The sequence below is a fragment of the Dama dama genome, chromosome 28, assembly GCF_033118175.1.
Source record: "Dama dama isolate Ldn47 chromosome 28, ASM3311817v1, whole genome shotgun sequence".
Classification (NCBI taxonomy): domain Eukaryota; kingdom Metazoa; phylum Chordata; class Mammalia; order Artiodactyla; family Cervidae; genus Dama; species Dama dama.
Genome location: NC_083708.1, coordinates 25404165 through 25414753, shown reverse-complemented (window position 1 = coordinate 25414753; position 10589 = coordinate 25404165). Strand labels below are relative to the sequence as shown.

Below are 10589 nucleotides of genomic sequence, written 5' to 3'. Positions count from 1 at the left end.
GCCATGGTCATTCCTAATAAAGCTTCTAATAAATTGCATGATTATTGTACCTTCATTGCCAACAGCAGCAGTTGAATAAAGCCACAGGTGCTCTCTTACGGGTTAAATTAGGATTCTCCTCCATAATCATCGTTGTTCCTTCGCTGCTTTTAAGAGGTCCATTTTCCTTAGATGACAAGGGTCCACACTTTGAATATTTATGCTCAAGGATCTCCAATCTCAATAGTTTTCATGTGTGAACAGGTAGAAGACACTCTTAGAAAAGACAAAAATGTATGAGATGTGAGTCCTGCTCTCAGAGAGTTACAGTCTCATTATGGAATCAAGAAAAACACAAATACAGACAGTAGTACTTATCAGTGACATTTGAAGGTGATGCTCTAGAAGCAGGGATTCAGATACTTATCTTGACAACAAAGAAGGTTAATAATTGCATGTGTTCATCTGTTCTTTAGGGAATGGGGGATACAAATGAGACTCTCTCATTCATCAGGCTTCCCTGGTGGCTTAGATGGTGAAGAATCCGCCTGCAGTGCTGGAGACCTGGGTTCGATCCCTGGGTTGGGAAGATCCCCTGAAGAAGAAAATGGCAACCCACTCCAGTATTCTTGCGTGGAAAATTCCATGGACAGAGGAACCTGGCGGGCTATAGTTCATGAGGTCGAAAGAGTCAGACACAAGTTAGCAACTAAATAATAACAACTACCTCATTGATCATATGATTTAAAGCCAAAAATCAAGACTGCCATTCTTCCAGAGCCTTGGGTGTTTTCTCCTCCATCATCCCCAGGAGTGTCCAGGGCTTTACTCCTTTCTTTTCCTATCCTGGCTCAGCCTAAGTCTTTATGGGAGTTTGATCTTTCACTGTCAGAGCTCCACAGTGGGATTAGAAAGAGGCCAATCTAACAGGAGAGAAGTGGCCACCCCTGTAGTGATAACCCCAACTGGGGTTCTCTTCTTCTAACCGGTCACCATGTCTATCCACATACTTGATAATTTAGAACTTGTGGTCCTGTGACATGGGCTTAGATTATTCGCAAGGCAGTTCCCAGGCAACCTAGGGGTGGTACTGAGCAGTGAAACATTTAAGGTGGCAAGCAGATGGTGCCTGTCCAGGAGTCCAGCCCTATTAGAATACATCCTGTGAGGCAAGCCTGCCAGTTGAAGGGAATAATTATAAGAAGCTGTCTAACTGCCATGGCAATAGAAACTTAACCCAAGTGTTTTCAGGTAACTGCCAGCCCTGGGCCTGGCCCCCTTCCACAGGCCCCACCGCACACGGCCCTGTGTGAAGTGGGTGTTTTATGGCAAGTTACAGCAATGCAGCTGTTTGCACTAGAACTTAACCCAGGTATGCCAGATAGCTGTGCCAAAGCACGTCTTACTGTTTCATTAATTCAAAAGCAACTCACATTTTAAAAAAACCAAAAAAACAAAACTGTGTGACCCTGACTGCTGGCTTCAGTTCTTTGTCAAGAACTGGTTATTTAGTTCAATTTCATAAAATGTTTCTATGTACCCAATATGTGTTTCAGGCTTCCCTGGTAGCTCAGATGGTAAAGAATCTGACTGCAATGCAGGAGACCCAAGGTTCAATTCCTGGGTCAGGAAGATCCCTTAGAGAAGGGAATGGCAAGCCCACTCCAGTATTCTTACCTAGACAATCCCTGGACAGTAGAAGCCTGGCACGCTACAGAACATGGGGTTGCAAAGAGTCGGACACAACTGAGCAACTAACTACACACACACACACACACACACACACACACACACACACACACAATATGTGTTTGACACCTGGAAATAAAGAAGGTACAGGCCCTGACCCAAAGACAAAAAACATCATGCCAACTGGTGAGCAACATCCTATCTAGTGGTAATAAACATACACATTACAATTCAATGACATGTGCAAAAATAGAAATAAACATGAACTAAGATGGACTGGGAGGCCTGGCGTGCTGCGATTCATGGGGTCGCAAAGAGTCGGACACGACAAAGTGACGGACACGACAAAGCGACTGAACTGAAGTGATGAAACAGAAGAAAGAATGGTTATTTCAGACTACTCCAGATAGTCAGAAATGGCTTCCCAAAGGTGATGTTATTTGAACTGAAATTTGTAGTATAAATGAAAATTCTCTAGGCAGATGAGAAAGGGAAAAGGTCTAACAAATAGAGGGACTATAATGAACCAGAGTGTGAAAAGCAAAATCCAATGGGAGAAAAATGAGTAGATTAGATTTATGGAGGGTAACTCTTGAACAAATGAGCTAGGGTATTGTGTTGATAACTGAGCCAGCAAGTTGTGTTGATAAAGCCCAGGGTGTCATGCTTGGAACTGTAATTCATACAGTGCCCCTGGGGAGATTTAAAGGGTGTTTTCCAGGGTGTGACGTGAGTCTGGCAGCCCCTGCTGGAGGTCCATAGGAGGAGGAGACTCAAGGATACTGAGAGGCTACTGCAACAGTCCAGGCAAGAGAAAGTGAGGGGCTGGAGTGAGTTCTTCACCGTGATGATACTGAAAGTGTTAGTCACTCAGTCGTGTCTGACTCTTAGCTACCCCATGGACTCTAGCCCACCAGGCTCCTCTGTCCATGGGATTCTCCAGGCAAGAATACTGGAGTGGGTAGCCATTCCCTTCTCCAAGGGATCTTCCTGACCCGAGGATCAGACCCGGGAATCAAACCTGGGTCTCCTGCATTGCCGGTGAATCCTTTACCATCTGAGCCACCAGGAATTCTCCTGGATGGGCTCAAAGAGACTGCAAGTTTCCCCTTTCCTTCTGCAGCTGGACTTTGGGGCTTGTACACAGATTTGTTGGCGAGTGAAAAAAGAACCATCGTGGTTAGAAGAATACTAAAATGATAGAATTATAGAACATTCGAACTGAAAACTATCCAAAGAGGTCCATTGCAATTCCCTCATTTACCTACAGGTGAGTTGGCTAATTAATGGCAAATTCTAGCCTGGCAGCCAGGTCCACGGCCAGTGAAAAGCTGACTTATTTTGTGTTATGGGTTGAATTATGTACCCCAAACAAGAGATATTGAAGAAGTGTGAAGCCCCCAGTACCTATGAATGTGACCTTTTTCAGAAATAGCATCTTTGCAGGTATAATCAAGATGAATTCACTGGAGTGGGCCCTAATCCAATAGGACCAGTAACCTTTTAAGAAGGAGAATGCCATGGGAAGATGGCAAGAATGTCTTGGGAAGACGGAAACAGAGACAGGAGCTACTCAGCGGCAAGCCCAGGAAGGCCAAGGATTATGGCCACTACCAGAAGTCAGAAAGAGACAAGACTCCACCCAGAATCTCAGAGGTAGCAGAGCCCTGCCAACACCTTGATTTCAAACTTTAGGCCTTAACAACTAAGAGTAAACTTCTGCTATTTTAAGATACCTATTACAGTAGCTTAAAACAGCCCTAGGTACCAAAGGGGAAGGGGAGTGGAATTAATTAGGAGTTTGGGCTTAACATGTATGCACTACTGTGTATAAAATAGATAGCCAACAAGGACCTACTGTATAGCAGAGGGAACTCTACTTAATATCTTGTAATAACCTATAATGGAAAACAATCTTAAATTTGCATATATTTAGATATATATATATGTCTAGCTGAATCACTTCAGCTGAAACTTGCACAACAATAAAAATTTTAAAAAACAGCCCTAGGAAACTAGATAAGCTTAAGAAACTAATTCAGATATTGCTAAGATTTGAATGTTGTGTTTGTGTGTGTGGGTAAACTTAAATAACTTCAAAGATAATGCATAATGCAGAGCTACCTTAAAAAAAAAAAGATGACTATAAATTTTACACATTGTAAATCAATTTGATTTGACAGTAAATCTCATTATCACAGTTTTCACAAAATGAAAAGATTTTAGAAAGTAAAAGCTGAGTATACTTTATAAAGCATTTCCATCCATTATCTCATGTAATCCTCATACCAGTTCTGGGAGGTGGTAATCATGAAAAAAAAAACCACTGATTGTTCCAAAGTTACCCTGTGATGGAATGAAAGTCAAATCCCATGCTGGTGCCTTCATTCTGCCCCAGGGGTGACTCTAACGGCTTACGTCTGCTGAGACTCACTCAGGATAAACTGAGGTTACAGGCGAGGAAGATCTCTGCCCTGCAGTTGCGCATGGATGTATTCAAGAAGAGTGAACTTGAGATACTAGTTCAAGTTCCAGCAAGCAGGTCTACTTCCAGGAAAGAAATGCTAGTGATACAATGTAATATTATAACTAGTCTAATTCATTTCAACAAATATTTATATTCAGGGACTTGAGCAGAAAAAAGAGCCCGTGAAATGACATGTTGTTACATCTCCTCCCTAACTGTCTAAGTATGAAAAAATAAGCTTTCTTTTTATAAAAAGGGATATTTATAACCTTAGAAACCAGAACCAACTCAGCTTCTCTTAGACAAGCGGGGGTCTCCTCTTGCTTCACCCATCATCCTATAATCTACTATCTCCCTTCTTACTGTGGGATTTTTATGGTTGCTAAGAAAAGTCATGCCTTAGGCAAGTGACACAATTCAGTTTTTGTTGCTTTTGATTTGGAGTTTTTATTTATTTACTTCATTTTTGAGGCCCTAAAAAAAGCTCATGTAGGTAGCTGCAGGGAGACAAATAGTTGACTAACAATTAAACAGAAGAGGAGGAATTAGATTCTTGAAATAGCGTGATGTGTGGCCCCAAACCCCATGTATCAGAAATTGGCTAATGGTATTATGTTAATTATAGCTGTGCCACGCATGAAAGAAGGAGGAAGGAGAGGGGAGAGAAGGAAGAGGAAGGAAGCCTCTCGATTTGCACAGATCAATCAATAATTGACAGTGCTTCCTTGTACAGATCAATAAATGACAGTGGTTTCTACCAGCAATCTTATGGAACTTTATTAAAGAGGCAAGAGAGTAATATCCAGCCTCAATCAGGAGGAGTCCTTGGCACCGCAGCAGTGAGACACTGCATTTCTAAGAGCTAACAAACCTTAGGGTCATTCTCTGTTTTATCTCCTAAAAGTACTTAAAAGTCAAGGATAGTGCCTCAAAGGAGAACCTCAGCCTTTCATCTTTCTGACTGGGCTGAAGGCAAATTCATGACCAAACCTCCATCCAGGTCATAAACGTATGTCATGTTTGGTCTCAAGACAAACACCAGAAACACAGCAAATAAAGTCTGTCTCTCCACCTGCATTAAAGACATTCTCCATTAGAGCTGTGACTCCGAGTGTGTTGAAGAGTTCTCCAGACTAAGGATGTTTGCCCAGTTGATGAAGAGTTTCAGTTGTTGCTTTTAAAGTACTGACCCATGGTCACATAGCCTTCTCCACCTTTCATCCACTCATGCATGCATACATGCGTGCTAACTCACTTCAGTCGTGTCCAGCTTTTTGTGACCCTATGGACTGTAGCCCACCGGGCTCCTCATCTACTCATACCCTTAAATAAAAGTCAGGTCAATTATGTTACACTATAATCCAGAGGATATCCAAATTCTTGACTGGTATGTCATAAATTGTCCATTATTTTAAATAAAGAAGTCACGAGTTACATGTCAGAAGGTTTTCTTTTTCCTTTCTTTTTTTTTTGAGGGTGTGTGTGTTGTGTGTGTGCGTGTGTGTGCAAAGTCGCTTCAGTGGTATCCAAGTCTTTGCAACCTGATGGACTGTAGCTTGCCAGGCTCCTCTGTCCATGGGATTCTCCAGGCAAGAATATTGGAGTGGGTAGCCATTCCCTTTTCCAGGGGATCTTCCTGACCCAGGTATCAAACCTGTATCTCTTACGTCTTGGGCGTTGGCAAGCAGGTTCTTTACTATTAACCAATTTTTTTTTTTTTTTTTTAAAGGACTTGGATTTGCCCTATGGCTTTTAAAGTAAAAATTGCTTAATCTTGCAAATGTTCAATATCTTCACATACTTGCAAATGTTTACAGAGATTTTATTCAGAAGTTGCAAAGAAGGCTGAGAAGCGTTTCATATGGATAATTGAGACTCAACAGCTAAAGTCAACAGATTTAACACAGACAGATTTTTGTGGCTTTCAGAATTAAAGCACCAGGACCCCCACTCACATCTTTACATCTGTCTCCACATTTGCTTACGAGAAACTGAGCGCTTAGCCAACCCCAAGGCTGTGAAGGGCCGTCCTGGAATAGGAGCCCCCAGCCAACGCAGGGCACCACACACAGCTTTTGACTTTTCGCCCGTTAGTCAGTTACTCTGCCCAGATTTCCAGGAGAAGGACAAGCCGGCCCGGTCCCCCACTGGCCCCAGAGCTGCGGGTGACCTCCCAGAAGCACAGAGGAGCTCTCGGGGGCAGCTGCTGTGAGGTCTGAGACTCCCCCCAGCACTGAAGCGGTTAACTTGGAGGAAGACCCAGAGAAAGAAAAACAGACTGAGGACTGCCTTGTGCTGGGAGGAGGGCTAGAAAACGAGGCTGTTGCTGTTGTTTTCATTGTGTGCACTCTAATCAGGGAGAGTAAGAACAATGATGCATGTGATGCTGGTTTTGGAACGCGTCCATGCAGCTTTTCCCAGGCTAGACAGCCTTGGGAACCACTGATAGAGCGGCACACCAGGAGCACAGCCTCAATCACCAAGCCCAGGGCAGGGCAGCCTTTTCTGCGGATAAAATATGTGAGGGATGACAAGAATCTTCCCAGCATGGGAAGTGGTGGTAACAAAAAAATACACAACGGGGTGGGGGCGGGGGGAGGAGGGAAACTGTGAGGGTTTTGCAAATCCCAGCCCAGGCCATGGGGGACGTGTTATTTGAAAGATAGGGGAACTTCTCCTTCTGCCCACCCAACCCATTTTACTTTTTTGTTTGTTTGTTTCTCTCTTCGCATTCAACCGGCCCTCCCTTTTCTTCCCCGCTCCCCTCCCCCCAAACTCCCTCCACCACACTTTGAAGCAGAGATGAAAGCCCTGTGTTGTGGCTGCCAGCCCCAGTCAAGCAGGGGGACCGCTGAAGTGTGCTTTAGTTTAAGACGCTGTATTTTTCTCCCAAGGAAAAGAGGGGAAAAATCAGCTTGAAACAATACATCGCGTTTTGCTGGAGAGCATCCTTTATGTATCTAAGGTTCAAACATGGTCCTAATTTTTCAAAGCTTTTGTCTCCAAAGGATAAGAGAAGGGCTTAAAATGTGGTGTCCTCTCTCAAAGTGAATGCCTATAACTAGAAGGGCTTGGAAGTGCAACTGTTTAATAAAATAGAACAAAAAAGAGGCAAGAAGCAGCCACATGAGCTCTTTGGTATTGACACAACAGCAGGTCACAACTTTCTCAACTTTTTTTGACACAGCTCACTTATTTTGAAATAGCACATCCAAGCTACGAGGTACGAAATGATTCTGAAGGAATGACTTCCATACCTTCACTTAGTTATTTGGCTACCAGGTTTAGCAAATAAAAATTCAGGACACCCAGCTAAACCTGCATTCCAGGTAAACAATGATAAATCTTCAGTGTAAGTATGTGCCAGGCAATATTTGGGATAAACATATGCTAACAATTTACTTATTTATTTATTTATCTGAAATTAAAATTTAACTAAATGCCCTATGGCTACTCTAGTAGTTAGGATAGTTTTTAAATCAACTTTTTCTTTTGCAAAAATTTATGTGAAAACATTTGTCAAGCCTTGTTATAACGTGAATTTATTTGCGATTCGTCAAATTTGAACGTAGGAATATTCAGCATATCGTTTTTGCAACAACACAGACCATCTGTAATAAGGCCCTTTTGTGCCCCTGTCAACCCATCCCTTAAACATAACACACATATATAGAACTACACACACACCTGACCCCCCAGCATGAATATCCTACAGGGATTTTAAAAGGATTCTATGTATGTAATTTTTCCATCAAAGAAAGGGCTGGTTAATGTGTTGCCTCGAGCAATAGGTCAATATTTATAATCAACTCCTACCATGGAAAGTGCATATGGCTCCCACTTGGCCATTCTTAAAACTGCGGCTGCTTTGTCCAATAGTAATAGCTCATGCAGTCTAAATGAAGCATAATTATTTTGGGTTAAAAAATTTTCCCCAATATATCTACTTAATGCCCTGAAACCTGGTTTTATTATTTTATGTTTACTTAAAATAAATGTGCTTATAGACACAAAATCAACACGAAGGAGCCGTCTGGAAAGCTCAGCTGATGTGATCCTGGATGTCGTGTCTGCAAATCTCCCATGTACACTCTTGTTCGTGTGAACTTGGGTTCCCTTGAACTTGGACAAAGTAGAAGGCCTGGTATTTTTGCCCCTCACAGCTGCCAATCATGGGGGCTGAAGAAGGTGCTAAAAGAAAAGCTAAGAATAAAGGAGAAGATTTCTGAGTGATCTTTGAACTCTCAGGGTGCATGAAATTCAGACAGTGCTTAGATAAGTGGTGAAGGGAAACTAACAGGATTTCAACTTGAGGATTGACTTAAACTTGGATGTTTTTACACAAAGCTAGATAGATAATATTACATGATCTTAAATCATACAATTTTCTAAGTGTAGTCAAGAAAACCTCCTTAAATGAATTCAAAAATTTACTTTGTTTGTAAAAAAGTAGGAGGATAGATATATTCATCTCCTCGTCCCACTATTCAAATACTATCTATATTTATCCCCATCTCTACCTCAATACTTATACAAAATGATAGCATGTTTACCTAATTAATCTATGCACATGTTTAGCTGGTGAAGTAGCATGATGATTGACTCTGGAGAATTCTGTCTACTTTCAATTCTGATACTAATAACTATATGATTTGGACAAATCTAGTCTTCATTGCTAGTCAAAAGACTGAGAAATAACAAGACACTTAGTGTCTTTGAAAAATAATGCAAAACCAGATGTTCAAAAACTCTTTCTGATATTACATCAGTTTCCACCAGTTGGTCTTCTTTCTACTCTAAGTATCCAAAGGCAATACTGCATCAATTAATTTCACTTAATTCAACTTTTTCTATGGTAATAGCTTATTTAGGGGAAATCTATGCCCAAGCAGAATTATGAAGAAGTACGTATAGAGGAGTGAAATTATCAACTATTAGGTCTATAAGTCCTCTCCTTTGGGAAATTAGAATTTGTGAATATTGCATCTTGGCCACTGAATTTTCAAATAAGGACAACACATGGATATACATGAGTATCTATTTGCTCAGATAGTGTGCCAATTTGTGGGTATCGCAAATTCAAGGATTCCAGCTGTGCCGGAGTACAGACAGACACCCAAGGAAAACATATAATTTCTTAAAGACAGCAAATGACACTCTCATTGCTTTCAGCAGTGTCATCAAATAGAAAAGGACTTGGATCATTTATAGGATTGACATGGCATATGGCAAATGCTGTTCTTTTAGGGGGAAAAAATGCAAAATATGGAGACTGGGAACCAGGAACCAATCAAGGGAATATCTAAAAAATGAAACAAGCATCTAGCTTGCTGATCAGAACCAGGCCCCAAGGATTATTGTGGAGAAGTCATTGAAATCATCAATTGGGTCGAGGGAGAGTAAAAATGACAACCTGGATAAAGGGATAGAGAAAGAAACTGCACAACAAAAGTCTCACAAGGGAACTGTTAGAGCCCAGAAGTCCTTTCTTCAGAACTTCAAGCCTTTGGGGTCAGTTTTCTTCACTCTGCAACTCCCTGGCACATGAAATCAGCCAGGTTCCTGCTCATTTTTCCCAGATTCAGACTTCAATGATCTGAGGCAGAGTATTCTCCAAAAACGGAATTCATTGCTTTCTCTGTCCTTAGAGATCTCTTCTTTTCCTCAACATATCATTCCAAGGGTCTTTTAATAAGGAGATCATGTAAAAGTGAAATCACATACCAAGTTATCATGTATGACTTTGCCGCTGCCAGCACTTGATTGCAATTAAAGCTTTTTACTTACTTAAATATATGTTCTGGGAAAAGAAAACAAAACAGGGTTTTGCTATAGCTCACATGGTCTATTTTATGTTTGTTTTATTATTTTTCTCTTTATTTTAAGAATTAATCAAGTCCTTCAAAGGATAGACACAAACTGATATATATAAAGAGTCTCTCTCTCCAATACAAAGTTTTCTATACTATTTTTCACACATCCTACTTTAATTGGACCACATTTTTCATGCTGGCTTCCTGTTACCAACTGTCTCTCAAAATACAGAAAATTCACTCAATATTTCACATAAGATGGCTAGAAAAAGTTCATATGTGGCACCCACTTCCCTTCTGATTTCTACGTTCACCTTAGAACTCCGTTTCCTCCATTTTAAAGGGAACAAAAGGGAATCCCTAACAGCTTGCCCAGCATCTCCTTAGCTGGTTAGAGGAGCCTCATGTCTCCTCTCCTAATCAGGTACTAAATACCCTGGACTTGGAAGATTGACCCCAATTCAGATGAAAAATTTCTTGTTTTCTCTAAGATGGTAAGTCACTTTTCCTTATGTCCATGTGTGAACATTCTAGATGCTCTGCCCCAGCCTCCTTCTTCCACTCACTGGCAAGAAATGGAGATCCTCGGGGCACAGCACTTGAGCCACCAGCACTGTCCTCTTCCTTCTCTGTGAGACACA

General features: G+C 41.4%; 1 long non-coding RNA gene across 1 annotated transcript in view; it reads right to left on the bottom strand.

The window, feature by feature from the left end:
• Positions 1–237: 237 nt before the first annotated feature.
• The window catches only part of LOC133048092 (uncharacterized), a 178455-nt gene continuing 168103 nt past the window's right edge, over positions 238–10589 (bottom strand). The window contains exon 4 of the long non-coding RNA XR_009690944.1: positions 238–255. This is a non-coding gene — a long non-coding RNA (uncharacterized LOC133048092). The remainder of the gene's footprint in view (positions 256–10589) is intronic.